The following is a 23,616-nucleotide window of genomic DNA, read 5'->3' as shown; positions in this document are numbered from 1 at the left end:
GACGTGACACAAATGAAGGCTAAATAAAATGTGTTATATGTATGTTGATGTCAAAAATGAACTATTATTGATGATGGCCTCATCTTACTGACTATCTTTAATTTGGATATAGTTTACCAAATTGATGTAGCCATGATCATTTTATTGAGTGAATTTGCATGTGACCTAAAAGTGAGACCTCTGTGAAATATTATTTGAGTACATTTTGCCTCATCACTTTGCGCATGTCCTCTCATTACCGGTTTCAGTAACAGCAGCACCAATTACAATGAATAATGTTTAATTATGGAACATTAGACGAACACGGGGGACATTAGACGAACACGCATCGGTCACACACTCAAAAATGAAGTGAGACCGACGCTCTCATGGGAAGTGTTGACATACCTTATTGATCATCACCATATAAGTCTAGTAAGGAGCACTGTCGGTTGTATCTGTCGTTTCTTCTGAGAACTGACCAAATTAATTTCAACAAAAAAGGTATGTTATTTTGGATGCACATTTGTTTATACATGTGCTGATTATCTGAGGATTGCTTTAGTAATTTCCAGGGTTATTCTGCAGTTTTGTACTTTGTCTTCAATTGTCATGCATTCATTTGTGGTCCAATGTCTTTGTCATTATGAGTAGTGTTACAACATTTGACTAAGCACATTTGTTTACTCTCTGATATAATTGGATGGATTTTAATGTAAGGCAATATGAATGTTTCATCTCTGTCCATTTAGGACAAATGTAACATTTTGTTTTGTATTTTGTAGGTATGAGCAATATCCAACTCCAATTCTTGGTTGCTACTCTCAAACACAAATCTGGACGAAGCTGACAAAATTACATATATCATTTATCATGCTGAAATGATTCCAGGGATAATATAAATGTGATGTCAGCTGTCTTTATCCTCTGTCTGTTGGATTCAGTATGTTGATTATGTCCATGTCTGTGAATTATTGACGGATGTCTCAACAGTTTACACAATTTTTATGTGCTCAGATGTTTAGGTTGCTGATATCCAATACCATATGAATAATACACATTTTGGCATTGAAAATGGTTGTTTTGTTGTTTTGTTAAACACTTAAGGTTCACATTCGAAGCATTCAAAGTATATTTGGCAGGTACTGGGTTGAGCTAACAATTCACAAACAGAATGAACCTGCATATCCTGATGTATGTTCCCAAATGACTTTATTTATTAGAACAATGATTTTTCCAACAATATAATTTTTTACCAGGGAGCATATACCTGTGTGCAGGACTATTGTATTAAAACTAATCTCGGAAACTCAGAGGTAAAATCTTGCATAATTTGGTCAGATGTTATGTAGTCTGCGCATATTTAAACGAATTAAGATATGGTCACATTGAGACCTGCTTAACAAACACAGAATATGTGATGTGTTTTCTATCAACAGATGCAAAGACGTAATACCGTTCTGTGTGCATTTCTTGTCCTCTTTGGACAACTGTCTGAATCCAGTGGAATTTCATTAATGGTAAGAGCAAATCTATGGAGTTATTGCTAAAGTTAAATTATATTTTGCCACCTACATTTGTTTCAAATAAAAATATATATTCATCATGATCATGAGTGAAAACTTTAATTTCACAATTTAAAATAATTTAAGGTAGATTACGGGTGTTGCTTGTTTGCTTAAAGATATTTCATTCATTTAAAGATTTTAACTCCAATCAACATTCAGCATGTTGTTGACATTCCATCATTGCGTTGATTCCTTTTTTTATTAGGGTTTAGAAAAGAGAGGTTGGACACTGAATAGTGCAGGATACCTCCTTGGGCCATGTGAGTTACCCTCATCTGTACTCCAAGTACATCTTAGAACATAATACAATGACCAACAGCATCGTTTTCATATTAATCATTAGCACAGGTGAAACATTTTACCCACCTATGCTAATGCTTAATACGAAAACTGTGCTGTAGATCAGTGATGGCCAACAACAGTGGGGTGGGATAATGGTAGATCAATGAATATGTTGATAGGCTTTGTGGGTGTTGTATGTGAGTGATGTATGTCCGTGTATGTTGAAGAGGATGTGTGTATGTCCTTTTGTCTTGTTATCTTGTGACTGAATAAAGAAACAATATATTCATAAAGGGATGGCTAACCCTTCTCCTGTGGAGCTAATGGTTGTGCAGGATATTTCTAGGAGAAGGTTCAAACAGGTCCATGGAAACGGGGCAGAGGAAAACCAGTTTGAACCGGTCAGACCATGTCTGTCCTTCTCCTTACTCAGATGCACAACGAACGCTGACTGTGAGACATAGACCCCTACTGGGCAAAAGGAGTGTTTGGGAAGATGATGTGAAACCGTTCCAAAACAGTGAATACAGTGAGTCTCCCACGTTTCCAAGTGTTTGTAAACTTACAGCTTAATATATTTCCTATTAGATTAACTTAATAATATTACCACATCGACAAACATGGGCTACTATTTGATGTTACTGTTGTGATGTTTTACATTGAAATTGCATGTTCTAGAGTCTGTCATCGATGACGCCTACGTTCAAGCTTTTCTGGACTTCATTACTTACTTACGTCTGAAAGGTGAACTCTCTCCTTGTTGAATAATTGGGTGTTGTACATTCAAAGAGTGTCTATGGCTTGAATGTGTGTTTTAAATTGGGTAACATCTCTGTTGAATTTTTTCATAAATAATCAGTAATGTCAATGTCAACTTTTCTCCTGTAGAGATTGGAGAGATGGAGGATTTGAGCACCCATTATCTTGCAGAAACGAAGTCATAATATGAAATCAGTACTCCTCTCCTATTGTCAAAACATAATTTTACACCTCCACCTGTTCCTATGGTACTCAACTGCTTTTTCAATGGTATGACAAAACAATGTAAATAAACTTACTTTCTATTATGCATTTTTATTTTTATACTTTTTCTCTATGTTCTTGTCTTTTTAAGGACTCTTAGAAGACTAGGCCTAGGTTGGCTTTTTCTCTATGTTCTTGTCTTTTTAAGGACTCTTAGAAGACTAGGCCTAGGTTGGCTTTTTCTCTATGTTCTTGTCTTTTTAAGGACTCTTAGAAGACTAGGCCTAGGTTTTTCTCTATGTTCTTGTCTTTTTAAGGACTCTTAGAAGACTAGGCCTAGGTTGGCTTTTTCTCTATGTTCTTGTCTTTTTAAGGACTCTTAGAAGACTAGGCCTAGGTTGGCTTTTTCTCTATGTTCTTGTCTTTTTAAGGACTCTTAGAAGACTAGGCCTAGGTTGGCTTTTTCTCTATGTTCTTGTCTTTTTAAGGACTCTTAGAAGACTAGGCCTAGGTTGGCTTTTTCTCTATGTTCTTGTCTTTTTAAGGACTCTTAGAAGACTAGGCCTAGGTTGGCTTTTTCTCTATGTTCTTGTCTTTTTAAGGACTCTTAGAAGACTAGGCCTAGGTTGGCTTTTTCTCTATGTTCTTGTCTTTTTAAGGACTCTTAGAAGACTAGGCCTAGGTTGGCAAAAAAATATCCTGACAGCTGACAGCATTTTAGCAACATAAAATCTTAACAAAATGTGTTCATATACCCCCAGGAAGAATATTAGCACTTCAATATGGTGATGTTCACATTTTCATAAATTCTTAGAATATTTGGGAATTATGTATACTAAGGCATTTGTGAAAATTCTATAGCAATATAGAGAGTGGGAAAGCGGCTGTTTGTTTGGACAATTTATAGACACTGCAGTACATAAAACAGAATAAAAAATGATGTCTTGTCCAGGACCAGAGTCGATGCAACCCATTGCACCATAGCCTACCAGAGCCGCAGGAGGCCTTATTGAAAACAAGACATTTGCCACACAGGCCTACCATCATTCACTTTGAACTGGACTGTGTGTTTACAGGCAGTTGCAACAGCATGACTTTATATCATTAGAACACTTTTGCCAAAAGCCACAAAATACACCTGAATGGATTTCTGCAAATACGTCAATACCATGGGATTCCTCTTACATTTTGGAACTTTACAGTCCTATCGATCAAACAACCATGACAGGGTAGTCTCTCTGTCCCTCAGTTATGTTGGGGTAGGTTCCTTGTTCCTTGTCAATCATTGGCTTATTGGTGAAATCAGCAATCAGACAATATCTTCCTTAAGTAAATCAATCAAACCTTTATTAATGTAATTAATGTATGTTTCAGAGTAAGTTCTGCAAAATAAAAAAGTTAAAAGTTGCTTTAATATGGTCAACCCCTAGTGATGTAACTGCCAACGTCAATACCTTCTACTCATGAGACCAAGCCCATGCATATACAAACTTGCAGGAGGAAACAGTAGTCCAGTGTTTTCTATGGGCTCAGCAGTAATTTTCCATTCCCATGTGGCTTACAGTGGTATGTCTGACTTGTTTCTTATCTATTTACTCCCCTGCAGGGGTCTGTGTCTATGTATCTCTTTTAGCCTTGAGGTACTTTTTCACAGACACCCTGTTTTGACGGCAATAACCCACACATCTGCTCAGACCGTTTCTATAAGAGTCAGAGACTAGAAAAGAACTGTGGAACAGTATTAAAACTGATAATGCATATATTGCTAATCTATGGTCCAGGACCCTATAAATGCAGTGGGGGAGGGTATTTTAGCCCTTCCCCTTCTATTAATACAACATAAACATAATCAATTATTATAATACATCAATCATTTGGTGCAGCTCCTATCATGACCCCAAGGTGACCCCCATCAACACCAACAACAACAAGATCAACAACTAATGCCAGGCAGAGCAAGATGAGATAAAATCTAATGAAGGAACATTAGACAAACCCTCTCAAACATTTTCAGCTAGTTGGCCATCAAAATAGCACTGATAAATTATGGGGAATATTAGCCTACTCGTCCATCTGATCTTGCCTGCAACCAAACACCCAAGCTAACTGGATAAAATAGTCTAGCTTGCTAGCTAGCTACTTCTAGACACAAATGAGAGAACACCTCAGTCTGACCATTTAACTTGCCCTAGAAGAGCTGGTTAGCTAGGCTGTTTACATGTTACCTAGAGTGTTTGTGACTAACTATAACTGTTTATTTTTACATATATTTACTGACACCGGTCATATTCAGTGGGTGTTGCGCATCCATAAATGAATCAGTTATTCTACCATCAGGCACACTCAGACAAGAGTGCTCTGAAATCATAGAAAATAGCCTGAGTGAATTTGCGAACGCTAGAGTTATGCTAACTCATTAACAGTTGTTCAAGTTCTTGCTAGCCAACCAAGTGACACCTGCATCCCTAGCTGTGTATAGCCACTGAAAAACATGACATCCTCGAAGCAGCTAGCTCGCTAATATTAGGCTCTGTGGTTGTAGCTTGCTACATAAATGGATACGCTAGCCTATTAGCACCTGTACTGACTTCGCCTTTCGGATGGTAGCGGGGTGAACAGGCAGTGGCTCAGGAAGGTTGTTGTCCTTGATGATCGTTTTGGTCTTCCTGTGACATCGGGTGCTGTAGGTGTCCTGGAGGGCAGGTAGTTTGCCACCGGTGATGCGTTGTGCAAACCGCACCACCCTCTGGAGAGCTTTGCGGTTGTGTGCGGTGCAGTTGCCGTACCAGGCGGTGCTGCAGCCCGAGAGCATCCTGTCGGGCTGCGTCCAGAAGGCGAGGTCAGTACAGGTGTATTAAAGCTGGGACAAGAGACTGAATAACAGCTTCTATCTCAAGGCCATCAGACTGTTAAACAGCCATCATGAATAACGAATACAAAGAGGATTCTGCCTTCATACAGACTTGAAATCATTGGCCACTTTGAAACCTGTTTGGGTGCATGAACCGCTAATGGGAAACCTATGACAACATCCGGTGAAATTGCAGAGCGCGAAATTCAAAATGCAAAAATCGTAATATTTAACATTCATCAAAATACAAGTGTCATACATAATTTAAAAGCTTAACTTCTTGTTAAGCCAACCGCGTTGTCAGATTTCAAAAATACTTTATACTCACAGACATTATTTTAACAGTTTTAGAAACTGAGTGTTTTCTATCCAATGCTACCAATTATATGCATATCCTAGCTTCTGAGCCTGAGTAACAGGCAGTTTACTTTGGGCAAGTCAGTCATCTGAAACTCCGAACAATAACCAGTGTGCTAATGAAGTTAATAAATGGATCACTAGTCACTTTAATAATGGCACTTTAATAATGTTTACATATCTTGCATTACTCATCCCATATGTACACTACCGATCAACGTTTTAGGATACTTACTCATTCAAGGGTTTTTCTTTATTTGTACTATTTTCTACATTGTAGAATAAAATTGAAGACATCAACATATGAAATAACACATATGGAATCATGTAGGACAGCTTTGCAAACTCTTGGCATTCTCTCAGCCAGCTTGATGAGGTAGTCACCTGGAATGCATTTCAAGTAACAGGTGTGCCTTCTTAAAAGTTAATTTGTGGAATTTATTTCCTTCTTCATGTGTTTGAGCCAATCAGTTGTGCTGTGACAAGGAAGGGGGTATACTGAAGATAGCCCTATTTGGTAAAAGACCAAGAACAGCTCAAATAAGCCAAGAGAAATGACAGTCACATTATTACTTTAAGACATGAAGGAAGGTCAGTCAATACGGAACATTTCAAGAACTTTGACAGTTTCTTCAAGTGCAGTCGCAAAAACCATTAAGAGCTATAATGAAACTGTCTCTCATGAGGACCGCCACAGGAATGGAAGACCAAGAGTTACCAGCCTCAGAAATTACAGCCCAAATAAATGCTTCACAGAGTAACAGACACATCTCAATATTAGCTGTTCAGAGGAGACTATGGGAATCAGGCCTTCATGGTTGAATTTCACCAACAATAAGAAGAGACTTGCTTGGGTCAAGAAACATGAGCAATTGACATTAGACTGGTGGAAATTTGTCCTTTAGTCTGGAGTCAAAATTGGAGATTTCGTGTGTCATCAAGGCAAATGATGGCTATTGGAAGAATCTCAATTATAAAGTATATTTTGGTTACTACATGATTCCATATGTGTTATTTCATAGTTTTGATGTCTTCAATATTATTCTACAAGGTAGAAAATTGTAAAAATAAAGAAAACCCCTGGAATTAGTAGGTGTCCAAACTTTTGACTGGTACTGTATATATATAATTCCACAACGGAGTAGCAGTCAGGCAGACTGCATTTTCCCTTTGTATATATTTAGTATATATTTGTAATATTTTTAACCTCAATTTCAGCATACTCTCCTGCAACCCGCCTCACCAACGTGGTATGGATCTGCAATCCCCTAGCGAATCTAACGCGCCAATGTAAACTTAGATTTTTCTATATAAATATTAACTTTATCAAACAAAACATGCATGTATTGTGTAACATTAAGTCCTATGAGTGTCATCTGATGAAGATAATTGAAGGTTAGTGATTCAGTTTATCTTTATTTCAGGTTTTTGTGAATGCTATATTTTGCTGGAAAATGGCTGTGCTTATTGTGGTTTGGTGGAGACCTAACGTAATCGTTTGTAGTGCTTTCGCTGAAAAGTCTATTTGAAATCGGACACTTTGGTGGGATTAACAACGAGAAAAGCTTTAGAATGATATAAGACAAATGTATGTTTTAGGAATTGTAATTATGAGATTTCTGTGGTTTGAATTTGGCGCCCTCTATTTTCACTGGTAGTTGTCATATCGATCCCGATATCGGGATTGCAGCCATAACAAGTTTTAAGTAGGAAAGAAATTCCACAAATGAACTTTTAACAAGGCACGCCTGTTAACTGAAATTCCCAGGTGACTACCTCATGAAGCTAGTTGAGAGAATGACAAGTGTGTAAAGCTGTCATCAAGGCAAAGGGTGGCTACTTTGAAGAATCTCACATTTTAAATATATTTTGAATTGTTTACCACTTTTTTTGGTTACTACATGATTCCATGTGTTATTTCACGGTTTTGATGTCTTCACTATTATTCTACAATGTAGAAAATAGTACAAATAAAGAAAAACCCTTGAATGAGTAGGTGTGTCCAAACCTTTGACTGATACTGTACATACACTGCGTATACAAAACATTAGGAACACCTGCTCTTTCCATGACATAGACTGACCAGGTGAATCCAGGTGAAAGCTATGATCCCTTGTTGATGTCACTTGTTCAGAGGAAGAGGAGACAGATAAAATAAGTACTTTCAAGCCTTGTCACATCGATTGAGTTTGGGTGAATGGGCAAGACAACATTTTTAGGTGCCTTTGAATGGGGTGTGTTAAAAGGTGAGTGTGAGTGTGTCAAGAACTGCAACGCTGCTGGGTTTTTAAAGCTCAACATTTTCCTGTGTGTATCAAGAATGGTCCACCACTCAAAGGACATCTAGGCAACTTCAGGCCAATGGTCAAAAACGGGTCATTGATGAAAGAGGACAAAGTAGCCCGAACACGAATTGTGCAGAGCAGCAGACGGGATACAGTTAGTCAACTGACAGTCCAGTACAACATCGGTGCCCAAAGACACATAAAATAATTCTCAACTCGTCGTATGTTGACACGAATGTGGTATGGCAGCCGACGACCTTACAGAGTTCCACTTCTTTCAGCAAAAAACAAGAAACTGTGGTTGCAGTTGTCTAAGTAACAAAAACACTGGACACTGGAGAATGAGAAAAACATGTCTTGTCTGATGAATCATAGTTTCTGCTGTTTCACAGTGATGAGAGGACTAAGGTCCTCTCATTACTCAAAACGTTTGAGAAAAACAGAAATACAGCCAGTATGATGCGTTTTGAATCATATGATGCAAAATGTATCATTACTTACTTACTTACTTTATTGTCCCCATGGGGAAATTTGGTAGCAGTTTTATTAGACGGTCCAATAAAATATTTTTAAAAAGAAAGACTAACCTGCTGGCCTTACTGAGTCGATAGGAACATTAGCCCGAGCTATTCAGGAGGGATATCACACCTAGCACAAATGACTGTCTAGTTCTGTTTTTCCTGCTGAGGGGTGCCCTATACCTGTGCCCAGAGGGGAGTAATTCAAAGTCCAGGTACAGGGGGTGGCTTGGGTCTTAAATGATTTTGTGAGCCTTACGGAGGGCCCTGACCTTAAAGATCTCATCCAGGCCTGTCTGTTTGACTCCAAGTACCTTGCTTGCTGTGGTAATAATCCTTCTCAGCATGTTTCTCTGGCTGACAGTGGCATTGCCAAACCAACAAACAATACAAAAAGTTAAAATACTCTCAATGAAATATTTGTAAAACAGAGTCAGTATAGTACAGTCTACATTAAAAGATCCCAGCTTATTGTCCAAGAGGACACCCAGGTATTTGTATTCCTCTACAATCTCTATATTCTGACCTCTGATAGATGTTGCAGAGGTAGGTGTTGTACACTTCCTGAAGTCAAGGCAGTGTCATCAGCGAACTTAACGAGGTGTCTGTCAGGATGGGAACTAGTACAACTATTACTGTACAAGATGTACTGGAGTGGGGACAAAACAGATCCCTGAGGGGAGCCTGTGTTGGTATCGCGTATGTCCGACACGTGGGGACCTATTTTGACTCGCTGTGAGCGATGGCTCAGGAAGTCCAACAGCCACAAAACCAGTCCCCCATCTAAGGAGAATTCCCGAATTAGTCTCTGTGCCAGAATGTAGGGCTGGATTGTGAGTGAAGACTGAAGCCAGCCGGCTCTACTTCTCTGTCCGGGACTCTGTCATCCAGCCAAGTCTCAGTAAATGCCAGCAAACAGGCCTCCTGATACTCGTGTAGGAAGCGCAGATTCGCTGACAGCTCATCCACTTTCCCCCCTCAGTGACCTGGCATTACTCAGCAAGGTGTTGGGTAAGGGAAGTTTGTTCTTAAATTTTTTAAGTCTTTATCTGATTCCCTCATGTTTTCCACGTTTGCATTTGGGTTTGTAATCCCCTCACAGACAATCAGGGATTAGATGATCCAGACAATCAGGGATTAGATGGTCCATTGGGATATCCATGGCGTTTGTGTTTGAGTTTGTAATCCCCTCACAGACAATCAGGGATTAGATTGTCCATTGGGATATCCATGGCGTTTGTGTTTGTGTTTGTAATCCCCTCACAGACAATCAGGGATTAGATGGTCCATTGGGATATCCATGGCGTTTGTGTTTGGGTTTGTAATCCCCTCACAGACAATCAGGGATTAGATGGTCCATTGGGATATCCATGGCATTTGTGTTTGAGTTTGTAATCCCCTCACAGACAATCAGGGATTAGATGGTCCATTGGGATATCCATGGCGTTTGTGTTTGAGTTTGTAATCCCCTCACAGACAATCAGGGATTAGATGGTCCATTGGGATATCCATGGCGTTTGTGTTTGAGTTTGTAATCCCCTCACAGACAATCAGGGATTAGATGGTCCATTGGGATATCCATGGCGTTTGTGTTTGAGTTTGTAATCCCTTCACAGACAATCAGGGATTAGATGGTCCATTGGGATATCCATGGCATTTGTGTTTGAGTTTGTAATCCCCTCACAGACAATCAGGGATTAGATGGTCCATTGGGATATCCATGGCATTTGTGATTGAGTTTGTAATCCCCTCACAGACAATCAGGGATTAGATGGTCCATTGGGATATCCATGGCGTTTGTGTTTGAGTTTGTAATCCCCTCACAGACAATCAGGGATTAGATGGTCCATTGGGATATCCATGGCGTTTGTGTTTGAGTTTGTAATCCCCTCACAGACAATCAGGGATTAGATGGTCCATTGGGATATCCATGGCATTTGTGTTTGAGTTTGTAATCCCCTCACAGACAATCAGGGATTAGATGGTCCATTGGGATATCCATGGCGTTTGTGTTTGAGTTTGTAAACCCCTCACAGACAATCAGGGATTAGATGGTCCATTGGGATATCCATGGCATTTGTGTTTGAGTTTGTAATCCCCTCACAGACAATCAGGGATTAGATGGTCCATTGGGATATCCATGGCATTTGTGTTTGAGTTTGTAATCCCCTCACAGACAATCAGGGATTAGATGGTCCATTGGGATATCCATGGCGTTTGTGTTGGAGTTTGTAATCCCCTCACAGACAATCAGGGATTAGATGGTCCATTGGGATATCCATGGCGTTTGTGTTTGTGTTTGTAATCCCCTCACAGACAATAAGGGATTAGATGGTCCATTGGGATATCCATGGCGTTTGTGTTTGGGTTTGTAATCCCCTCACAGACAATCAGGGATTAGATGGTCCATTGGGATATCCATGGCGTTTGTGTTTGGGTTGCACTGTAGTAGGAACTCCCTGCTGTATTGGATTCTGCTGCCAGCAGCGTTTTCATCATTTAGTCCTGTCATCATTACGCGCAGTAGCTCTCATTGGACTCCTTCACGTGGTTGATTGCCCCTGTCTGTTCCTCGGTGGTGTTCCTCGGTGGTGTTCCTCGGTGGTGTTCCCTCCGCATTAATTGTTATGTGTTCCCGTCCAGACACTGTTCCTGTTCTGTTTCATATCCGTCAGTTATTAATCCTTCACTTCCTGTACCTGCTTCTCATCTCCTGTGTTGGTCTTTTCATCCTATGCGAATGTTATCATAATTATAACTCTTTGACAATACATTTCATATACTGTATCATAAGGCCTTTTTGGGGGGCCTAGCTTTACCCTAATACAGTGGCCTGAAACTCATGGTTTGCAGGCCACATTAGGCCTGCAAGTAGGGTATTTTATATATACATTTTAAATGTATATATATATACATTTTAAATCCTAGTTTTAAATATATTTTTTAAGAATTTGGCAAACCTACCTGCAAGGGACATTATGCTGGCTTGCAAAGTGATGTGTTATTCATATTGGAATCCCACTAGAGTTAGGCTATCCAACAACTAAACATGTTATTCACCCGCAACCTGCATTCATAATGACTGCCAGGGTTAGGAAGAGTGTGACGGGACTTACCTAATCCATTCAAACTAAAACAACCATTTGTGACTCGTTTCAGGAAACTAGGCATATGTTGCACATCACTACTTCACAGGAAAGGTGTTTGAAAGTAAACATGTATTTATCATTGTGCAGAAATGCCTTCTAGAACATTTTAACTTTCATGTGCCTTAATAAATACCTTGAATGTCAGTGGTAAATACGAATACATTGTTAGTTGGTTTCGCCATGGAAAAAGTCAGGAATCTTCCTGCTAGTCATGATTGGCTGAGATAATGGATGGGCTGGGAATGCCGAGAGAAGATTTCAGATTGGTCTGCCATGTGGCACGCTTCTGTTGATAACATGAGCTGCTCAGTATGTGTAGGTAATCCTTTCTGACACTGCTTTTTTGAAAGATATCACGAAGAACTGCAACAAAGACTTTGACAGAGTTTCTAAATCAACGGAACTCCCGGTGGAAGCAGAATATGATAGCTACTGAACGGAGAAAATTCTGGTGTTTGATTGCAAATATTATGCGTCGGGACTCAAAAAGAGAATAGCTGCCTTTCTTTAAAAATCAGTTGTTTCCAGCTACAATAGTCATTTACAACATTAACAATGTCTACACTGTGCTTCTGATCAATTTGATGTTATTTTAATGGACAAAAAATGTGCTTTTCTTAAAGAAGCAAGGACATTTCTAAGTGACCCCAACTTTTGAATGGTAGTGTGTGTTTCTAATTTAGTCAGAAAGTCATTTTCCTTGCAAGTTAAAGTGCACTGGCTGGCGATCTACGATCTGTGTAGTAATATTGTTTGTATCTCACAAAGTGATACTCATTGTTAGTTATAGCCTAATGCTAACTAGCTAGCTAACATTGAACCTAGTTAGTGACATTTACTTACCTGCAGATTAATGCATGGTTGCAACATTATGAGTAGGGATTATGGTTCATTGTTTAGATAACTAGTTACATGTCTAAACAAGACTCCACTGTGCAAGCAACCATTTCACTGTACCATTTACACCTTCTGCATCCTGTACATGTGACAAATAAACGTTGATTTTATTTGATATAGTGTTTGTTTACCGGAGACAGTAATTAGGAATAACTTTAGGTCAACGTCACACTCACAACCGCAAGCTATTTTCTGTAATTTGCTCGCCATTAACTTGTAAATATTGATCTTGTTGTGAGTTTATTTTCCTGTAATAATGAATAAAAATGTACTAAAGTTAAGATGTTATGTCATTATTTCAACTGGCTAGCCAGCTAACTTAATGTTAGTTAGCTAGCTAACAATTCAGAAACTAACCAAAACATTGTTTAGAAAGTTGCTTTTAGTTGCCTGGTTTTCTAGATTGACATATTCTAAATTCATTTTTAAACGGATGGGTTTGTTGGTGTTTAAATACACTATTTATGCTATTTTGGACCACTAGGCTGCGGTTGTCATGTAGCCTGTTGTTTTTGTGTTTACTTTTTCATAACGACAATGACAAGTTTGATGTCGGACGACAATAGAATGTTCATGAGGTCACTGCGACAGTGTATACAGACATATCGATAGACGCAGTATAAACCAGCCTTTAGTCTTAAAATATTTGGTTGTTTAGCACATGTTCTCACATGTGAATCCTTAAATAGATGGGTGGGGCTAAGGCTTAAGAGTGTGTGAATGATGCTGAATGGGTGTAGACAAAGAAGAGATCTCCAGTAGGTGTAGCAAAACATTCAAGGGACATTTTCTCAAAAGTGGGGTTACAAGTTTATTAACTTAAAATGCAGAATTACTTTCCCATTGTTCCTCAACTGTAGTGTATGATGTATCCTTTTATAGCTCCGAGCCTCTCGTTTTATCCAATGTAAAAAATAAAAAAATAAAAAATTTTGTTACATAGAATCCAGGTGGTCGGTCACATTTCAGTAAGGGGTGCAAAAAATCTAACTAAATGATTGGATTATAAAAATGTATGTTATTTATCTTTGTGTAGTATAACAATCAATTACTCACTCAACATAAATACAACATCACAGATATAAAAACTATTCCAGTAGATCTACCTGCAGCAGAGCATCGGTGGAAAAAAGTTGACTTATCATAACTTTAAAAAATAGAGTTGATGTGACCTCTCATTTAGTTTTGAGTCAGTACCACAAACACTTTATGTAATAATTACTTTTCATTGACTTTGAGCTCAACTTACTAGAAGTACTACAAGTAGCCTGACACCTTGCAAAAGAATGGTCTCGTTCCACTGCTTAATAAGGCCTAAATCACTGTCCACAGACGGTGAGATGCGAAAATCCGGCGTCCCATTATGACATAGCAAAGAGCTTCTACGACCACCAGCTGCGGGAGACGCACAGCCCGAACACTCACATCCCCACAATTCCCATCCAACGCATCATATTCATTTGAATGTGTTGACATTTGGAGAATTTGCTTTGTGCTGCGCTGAGAATTTGAAAAGTATGAAAGCCAACGGTCCAATATTCTATAAAAATGCTGTGGGTACACGTTTTGGACTATGGTAGATGCTTTAAGGTTTATCAGAGGACCAAACGTGTCCAGGCTTTGTACGATCTGGCAACGTCTAAGCAGTGGAGCGTGACCAATGACAGAGGAAAATGCGGAAGAGCAATGCAGCCTATGAATAACAAGTTCAGACTGTAGACAGACAATGTGCAGGACAAACGGTATATTCAGCAGATATATTATAACATTTACTGTAATAAGGGAAAGTCAAACCACAACCAAAATAATTTCTTATTTTACAATACATTTAAATAGCCTATAGAAGCATCTCCCTTTGTACAAAACATTGTATTATATTTGTCATTCTTTCACAATAATCTCATTCACCTCCTGGGTGCAGAGCACTGTTAAATGGATAGTTCACCAAAAAAGTGAAAGTTTGTCAGATATTTTCAAACCTCAAAATTTGTCTTGTTGAGATGAGTCTATTCCCTACGCCATCGGTCTTGTAAATCCAGCTATGCCTCAATCACAAATCAATGAGAAAGATAGCCCTTTTGACTCCCATTCATTTTGGATTGAGGCAAATAGCTGAACATGGACTCTTCTTGACATTGGACTGACAAACTTAGATTTTTAAACGAAGCATCACTTTAACGGACATATGAGTACCAGCTCCATCGGGTAAGCACAGTCAATTGGTGAGATAATAACTTTGTTATAATGTAATAATAACGTTGAATATGCTCCAAACTCTTTACCATTAATAGTCCATAATCGTTTCCTTTCTCTCTAGGCACTATCTCCCATAACCATGGGCGTCGTGGGCTTTTTTAGACTCATCTTTTCCATTGGTCTTGCCCATCTGGTACAATGTGTTGGCCAGGTTGTGAAGTTGACACGTGCCGAGTTGACACCCACGCTGAGGAGCTCGCTTCGAACGGAGTTTCAACCTGACTCTGAGAGAAGGAAAGGGAGAAAGAGAGTATTATATAAAACAAATTCGAACCATGAAAACAGAAAGTGTAGCATATTAAGAGTGCCTAAGTATGCCAATTGAACATTTTAAATACATTTTTAATTGTGTAAAAAAGTAGCCCTAAACCCCTCTCACAATGCCACGTTCAGAGACTACAATGCAACACTAGTAGGCTGCTTACCTATATGGAAAAATGTCCATGTCTTGCATTTGAACAAGTGGAATGACCTTAAGTTCTGGTAGGTGTAGATCTTGCATGACTTCTGACATGACCTCTAACCTCCTGTTTACCTCTAACGTCTGTAGGTGCCCCCCTGATTGGTAGGTATCAGGCTGCGTCCTGTGGGGCCAAAAGTAGATTATTGCTAACAGATCATGACCATAAAAGCTGCAATCTTCAAGTTCATACTATAGTCATTATTTGACTACTGCTTGATGTCATATTCTGAGGAATATAACATGTGTCTGGGTGTGTATCTTATTTGCCTCAGTGTTGTCTGGGAGAATGTAGATGCTCTTCTGTGAAATCAGTGATTTTGGATTACAGATCTCCTCAATTACTCTCCCATTGTTCAGTGGAGGCTGGTGTATTGAGGATGAGAAAGGTCATTTGTATTTGTTGTGTAGTTACTTCCACAGAAACTATCTGGATCTCTGAGTGGTGTGGTTGTCAGTCCTAGGTCAAATGCTTGACCTGCATTTGATTTAGTTTGCCCAGTAGGCCTACAATGGAACCAATTGAATAGTCCCAAAAGTGCAAACTACAAGCTAAATCAACCGCACCTAAAATACTTCCAAGCAGTATTTTAAAGTACTTTACATATGTATTTGACCCAGGCCTGGTGGTATGTGATCCATAGCTCTGCCTGTGCTAAGTCTGAGGGTTGTGGTAATAGAAGCTGTCTATAAATCACCAATATGTTGATCTGAGGGGTGAGGCTACTGTCACTGGAACAGTCAGAAGCAGCAGTACAGCCATCTCCATACTGTGGTGGCCTGTAAGGAAGATCAAATCATTATTACATAGAAATCACAATAAAATTGTATTATATAACATTACACTACATAGCATAGGAATATATTGCACCTATAACGATATGATTATCCATGCTGTCACTGGAATACGTTTCAATATTTTCATACATTTATCAATTCTCATGCAAGGTGATATATGTACAGAAGTACTGATAGACTTTTAAAGTACTGATAGACTTTCATAATTCATATACAAATGTAAAAGACTTTGAATGAATGAATACAAGTATAGAAATTAAAGAAAACTCACCACTAAGACAATTGAAAACAGTGTTATGCCTTTTTAGGAAAACCATTAATCCTGAAATTATTTTTGTATTGTATTGGTCCCTGGATTCTAGTTCTCAAACTTTAGCATATTTTCTCCTGCTCTCTCCTTTTATAAACTGGAGAAATGGGATGAGGGGAGGTGTGTCCAAAAGTTACTATACTCACAATAAGCCAACTCCTCCTCCAATAATCAATCAATAGTTTTGACAGTGTTATTGTAAATTTACTAATAGCTAAACTTTAAATATAAACACTTCTTATATAGTATCCAAGTCAACGTCACATGTAAGTTAAAATCATATGGCTCCATATCGAATGTTTATATTAATTATAATTTTGTTTATGTGCTATAATCACTCTTCTTCTTGCACACGTCCCTCCTCCTCCTGTCCCCACCTCGCTCGCAATCTGTGGAGCGATTGTTTTGTTAAAATACTATTTCATTTCCATCACCTGCAGGAAACCCAACGGCCCAAAATAACTCCATCTCTTCTCTCGTTCTTTATCGTCTGAATCTTCCTGCCATAATTTCCCTTGAGTCACGTTTGCCGTCACCATGTTTATTTCTGAAATGTCCTTCACCCCCCCCACCCAAAAAAAACTCCCTCATGACCAGTTCAGTTATAATAATTATAATCACATGAATTTCTGAATTATTGTCATGTCATAGTATAACTCAGTCTTCAAGGAAAACAATACTATTATGGGTTATCATTTAATCTCCACAGTGAGGAAATATTGTCATTTTGTTTCTCACAATACCCCCCTCCTCCTCACTTCTCTCTCTCCCACTACTTCCCTCAAGTCTATTGTATATTGTTCCTGAGAAAAACATCTGGAGTTATTTTACAGTCAAAAAAACACATTGAGTCATTGTTTTGCACACAATCGCATGTGTACACACAGATGAAGTCGGAAGGTTACATACACTTAGGTTGGAGTAATTTAAACTAGTTTTTCAACCACTCCACAAATTTCTTGTTTACAAACTATATTTTTGGCAAGTTGGTTAGGACATCTACTTTGTGCCTGACACAAGTCATTTTTCCAACAATTGTTTACAGACAGATTATTTAACTTATAAATCACTGTATCACAAGTCCAGTGGGTCAGAAGTTTACATACACTAAGTTGACTGTGCCTTTAAACAGCTTGGAAAATTCCTGAAAATTATGTCAAGGCTTTAGAAGCTTCTGATAGGCTATTTGACATAATTTGAGTCAATTGGATGTGTACCTGTGTATGTATTTCAAGGCCTACCTTCAAACTCAGTTTGCTTGCCATTATGGAAAAATCTAAAGAAATCAGCCAAAACCTCCGAAAAAAATTGTAGACCTCCTTAAGCTTCATCCTTGGGAGCCATTTCCAAATGCCTGAAGGTACCACGTTCCTCTGTACAAACAATAGTATGCAAGTATAAACACCATGAGACCACACAGCCGTCATACCGCTCAGGAAGGAGACACCTTCTGTCTCCTAGAGATGAACATACTTTGGTGCAAAAACCTTGTGAAGAAGCTGGAGGAAACAGGTACAAAACTTTGTATATCCACAGTAAAACGAATCCTATATCGACATTACCTGATAGGCTGCTCAGCTAGAAAGAAGCCACTGCTCCAAAACCACCATAAAAAAAGCCAGACTACGGTTTGCAAATGCACATGGGGACAAAGATTGTACTTTTTGGAGAAATGTCCTCTGGTCTGATGAAAGAAAAATAGAACTGTTTGGCCATAATGACCATTGTTATGTTTGGAGGAAAAAGGGGGAGGCTTGCAAGCCGAAGAACACCATCCCAATCATGAAGCATGGGGGTGGCAGCATCATGTTGTGTGGGTGCTTTGCTGTAGGAGGGATGGCATCATGAGGAAGGGAAATTATGTGGATATATTGACGCAACATCTCAAGACATCAGTCAGGAAGTTAAAGCTTAGTCACAAATGGACAATGACCCCAAGCATTCTTCCAAAATTGTGTCAAAATGGCTTAAGGACACCTCCCGGATGGCGCAGTGGTCTAAGGCACTGCATCGCAGTGCTAGCTGTGCCACCAGAGATTCTGGGTTTGAGCCCAGGCTCTGCCGTAGCCGGCCACGCCCGGGAAGTTCATGGGGCAACGCACAATTGGCCCAGCGTCGTCCGGGTTAGGGATGGTTTGGCCGGCATGGATATCCTTGTCTCATCGAGCACTAGCGACTCCTGTGGCGGGCCGGGCGCAGTGCACGTTGACCAGGTCGTTAGGTGTACGGTGTTTCCTCCAAAACATTGGTGCGGCTGGCTTCCGGGTTCAATGTGCGTTGTGTCAAGAAGCAGTGCAGCTTGGTTTGGGTTGTGTTTCGGAGGACGCATGGCTCTCGACCTTCGTCTCTTTCGAGTCCGTACGGGAGGTGCAGCGATGAGACAAGACAGTAACTACTACTAATTGGAAAACACGAAATTGGGGAGAAAAAGGGGGTAAAAAAAAAGGACAACAAAGTAAAGGTATTGGAGTGGCCATCACAAAACCCTGACCTCAATCCCATAGAAAATGTGTGGGCAGAACTGATAAAGCGTGCGTGAGCACGGAGGCCTAGAAACCTGACTCAGTTACTCCAGCTCTGTCAGGAGGAATGGGCCAAAATTCACACAACTTATTGTGGGAAGCTTGTGGAAGGCTACCAGTAACGTTTGAGTCAAGGTAAATAATTAAAAGGCAATGCTACCAAATACTAATTGAGTGTATGTAAAGTTCTGACCCACTGGGAATGTGATGAAAGAAATAAAAGCTGAAATAAATCACTCTCTCTACTATTATTCTGACATTTCACATTTTAAATAAAGTGTTGATCCTAACTGACCTAAGACTGGGAATTTTTACTAGGATTAAATGTCAGGAATTGTGAAAAACTGAGTTTAAATGTATTTGGCTAAGGTGTATGTAAACTTCCAACTTCAACTGTACATACCATGTATTTATGTGGTAGGGGAGCTTACAAGTACACCAGGTTTGTATCATTATTTTATTTGGTCATTCACCAATAACCATACGTTAGGTCTGGCACAGCAATGATATCAATTTTCTTTCCACAGCCTTTACATTTTTTTTATTTTTACAAAAGACTACCTCCCTTACCCGGTGGAAGTGAAGCAAATCAGGGGTTCGCTAGTCTTGCATAACGTTAGCCATACCTCTAGGGAACGCTGGTTCTCGATGATGCGGTAGCCTATCTATGATATGCTTTATTTGACAATAATAAAAAACCATACAACCACAAATGTGGATAGAATGCATTTAAAAAAATAGATGACAGACAAAAGTTGTGATCCATTGTGATCCTCTTACCTACAAAATACATAATTAATCAACGAACAACTAGTTAAAGATGGACACCTAACGGTGTCTCAAGCCCTCTTTGGATATTTGCCTGGAAAAGGAGTTGAGGTAGTTTGGAAAAGTCAGTCAGGCTTGACCTGAAGGCACACCGATGGTACAGTACAGCCAGGGAGAAAGTCAGTCTGGCTTGACCGGAAGGCACACCGATGGTACAGTACAGCCAGGGGGAAAGTCAGTCTGGCTTGACCGGAAGGCACACCGATGGTACAGTACAGCCAGGGAGAAAGTCAGTCTGGCTTGACCGGAAGGCACACCGATGGTACAGTACAGCCAGGGAGAAAGTCATTCTGGCTTGACCGGAAGGCACACCGATGGTACAGTACAGCCAGGGAGAAAGTCAGTCTGGCTTGACCGGAAGGCACACCGACGGTACAGTACAGCCAGGGAGAAAGTCAGTCTGGCTTGACCGGAAGGCACACCGACGGTAAAGTACAGCCAGGGAGAAAGTCAGTCTGGCTTGACCGGAAGGCACACCGATGGTACAGTACAGCCAGGGAGAAAGTCAGTCTGGCTTGACCGGAAGGCACACCGATGGTACAGTACAGCCAGGGAGAAAGTCAGTCTGGCTTGACCAGAAGGCACACCGATGGTACAGTAGAGCCAGGGAGAAAGTCAGTCTGGCTTGAGCGGAAGGCACACCGATGGTACAGTACAGCCAGGGAAAAAGTCATTCTGGATTGACCGGAAGGCACACCGATGGTACAGTACAGCCAGGGAGAAAGTCAGTCTGGCTTGACCGGAAGGCACGCCGATGGTACAGTACAGCCAGGGAGAAAGTCAGTCTGGCTTGACCGGAAGGCACACCGACGGTACAGTACAGCCAGGGAGAAAGTCAGTCTGGCTTGACCGGAAGGCACACCGACGGTACAGTACAGCCAGGGAGAAAGTCAGTCTGGCTTGACCGGAAGGCACACCGACGGTACAGTACAGCCAGGGAGAAAGTCAGTCTGGCTTGACCGGAAGGCACACCGATGGTACAGTACATCCAGGGAGAAAGTCAGTCTGGCTTGACCGGAAGGCACACCGACGGTACAGTACAGCCAGGGAGAAAGTCAGTCTGGCTTGACCGGAAGGCACACCGACGGTACAGTACAGCCAGGAAGAAAGTCAGTCTGGCTTGACCGGAAGGCACACCGACGGTACAGTACAGCCAGGGAGAAAGTCAGTCTGGCTTGACCGGAAGGCACACCGACGGTACAGTACAGCCAGGAAGAAAGTCAGTCTGGCTTGACCAGAAGGCACACCGATGGTACAGTAGAGCCAGGGAGAAAGTCAGTCTGGCTTGACCGGAAGGCACACCGACGGTACAGTACAGCCAGGGAGAAAGTCAGTCTGGCTTGACCGGAAGGCACACCGACGGTACAGTACAGCCAGGGAGAAAGTCAGTCTGGCTTGACCGGAAGGCACACCGATGGTACAGTACAGCCAGGGAGAAAGTCAGTCTGGCTTGACCGGAAGGCACACCGATGGTACGGTACAGCCAGGGAGAAAGTCAGTCTGGCTTGACCGGAAGGCACACCGATGGTACGGTACAGCCAGGGAGAAAGTCATTCTGGCTTGACCGGAAGGCACACCGATGGTACGGTACAGCCAGGGAGAAAGTCAGTCTGGCTTGACCGGAAGGCACGCCGATGGTACGGTCCAGCCAGGGAGAAAGTCAGTCTGGCTTGACCGGAAGGCACACCGACGGTACAGTACAGCCAGGGAGAAAGTCAGTCTGGCTTGACCGGAAGGCACACCGACGGTACAGTACAGCCAGGGAGAAAGTCAGTCTGGCTTGACCGGAAGGCACACCGACGGTACAGTACAGCCAGGGAGAAAGTCAGTCTGGCTTGACCGGAAGGCACACCGATGGTACAGTAGAGCCAGGGAGAAAGTCAGTCTGGCTTGACCGGAAGGCACACCGATGGTACAGTACAGCCAGGGAGAAAGTCAGTCTGGCTTGACCGGAAGGCACACCGACGGTACAGTACAGCCAGGGAGAAAGTCAGTCTGGCTTGACCGGAAGGCACACCGATGGTACAGTACAGCCAGGGAGAAAGTCATTCTGGCTTGACCGGAAGGCACACCGACGGTACAGTACAGCCAGGGGGAAAGTCCGTCTGGCTTGACTGGAAGGCACACCGACGGTACAGTACAGCCAGGGAGAAAGTCAGTCTGGCTTGACCGGAAGGCACACTGACGGTACAGTACAGCCAGGGAGAAAGTCAGTCTGGCTTGACCGGAAGGCACACCGATGGTACAGTACAGCCAGGAAGAAAGTCAGTCTGGCTTGGCCGGAAGGCACACCGATGGTACAGTACAGCCAGGAAGAAAGTCAGTCTGGCTTAACCGGAAGGCACACCGACGGTACAGTACAGCCAGGGAGAAAGTCAGTCTGGCTTGACCGGAAGGCACACCGATGGTACAGTACAGCCAGGGAGAAAGTCAGTCTGGCTTGACCAGAAGGCACACCGATGGTACAGTAGAGCAAGGGAGAAAGTCAGTCTGGCTTGACCGGAAGGCACACCGATGGTACAGTACAGCCAGGGAGAAAGTCATTCTGGATTGACCGGAAGGCACACCGATGGTACAGTACAGCCAGGGAGAAAGTAAGTCTGGCTTGACCGGAAGGCACGCCGATGGTACAGTACAGCCAGGGAGAAAGTCAGTCTGGCTTGACCGGAAGGCACACCGATGGTACAGTACAGCCAGGGAGAAAGTCAGTCTGGCTTGACCGGAAGGCACACCGATGGTACGGTACAGCCAGGGAGAAAGTCAGTCTGGCTTGACCGGAAGGCACACCGACGGTACAGTACAGCCAGGGAGAAAGTCAGTCTGGCTTGACCGGAAGGCACACCGACGGTACGGTACAGCCAGGGAGAAAGTCAGTCTGGCTTGACCGGAAGGCACACCGACGGTACGGTACAGCCAGGGAGAAAGTCAGTCTGGCTTGACCGGAAGGCACACCGACGGTACGGTACAGCCAGGGAGAAAGTCAGTCTGGCTTGACCGGAAGGCACACCGACGGTACAGTACAGCCAGGGAGAAAGTCAGTCTGGCTTGACCGGAAGGCACACCGATGGTACAGTACATCCAGGGAGAAAGTCAGTCTGGCTTGACCGGAAGGCACACCGACGGTACAGTACAGCCAGGGAGAAAGTCATTCTGGCTTGACCGGAAGGCACACCGACGGTACAGTACAGCCAGGGAGAAAGTCAGTCTGGCTTGACCGGAAGGCACACCGACGGTACAGTACAGCCAGGGAGAAAGTCAGTCTGGCTTGACCGGAAGGCACACCGACGGTACAGTACAGCCAGGGAGAAAGTCAGTCTGGCTTGACCGGAAGGCACACCGACGGTACAGTACAGCCAGGGAGAAAGTCAGTCTGGCTTGACCGGAAGGCACACAGATGGTACAGTACAGCCAGGGAGAAAGACAGTCTGGCTTGACCGGAAGGCACGCCGATGGTACAGTACAGCCAGGGAGAAAGTCAGTCTGGCTTGACCGGAAGGCACACCGACGGTACAGTACAGCCAGGGAGAAAGTCATTCTGGCTTGACCGGAAGGCACACCGACGGTACAGTACAGCCAGGGGGAAAGTCCGTCTG

At 41.9% G+C, this 23,616-nt stretch overlaps 1 long non-coding RNA gene across 1 annotated transcript; it reads left to right on the top strand.

Annotated features, from left to right (window-relative positions):
* The first annotated feature begins 322 nt into the window (after positions 1 to 322).
* Positions 323 to 2,896, top strand: LOC109881731 (uncharacterized). Its single transcript, XR_002253904.2, has 6 exons — positions 323 to 483; positions 1,419 to 1,499; positions 1,753 to 1,807; positions 2,263 to 2,358; positions 2,508 to 2,573; positions 2,718 to 2,896. It is a non-coding gene; the product is annotated as an uncharacterized LOC109881731 (long non-coding RNA).
* The last annotated feature ends 20,720 nt before the right edge of the window (positions 2,897 to 23,616 follow it).

Source organism: Oncorhynchus kisutch, linkage group LG25, assembly GCF_002021735.2.
Source record: "Oncorhynchus kisutch isolate 150728-3 linkage group LG25, Okis_V2, whole genome shotgun sequence".
NCBI lineage: Eukaryota > Metazoa > Chordata > Actinopteri > Salmoniformes > Salmonidae > Oncorhynchus > Oncorhynchus kisutch.
The sequence above is the reverse complement of the archived record's forward strand: the minus strand, read 5'-3'. Positions and strand labels throughout refer to the sequence as shown.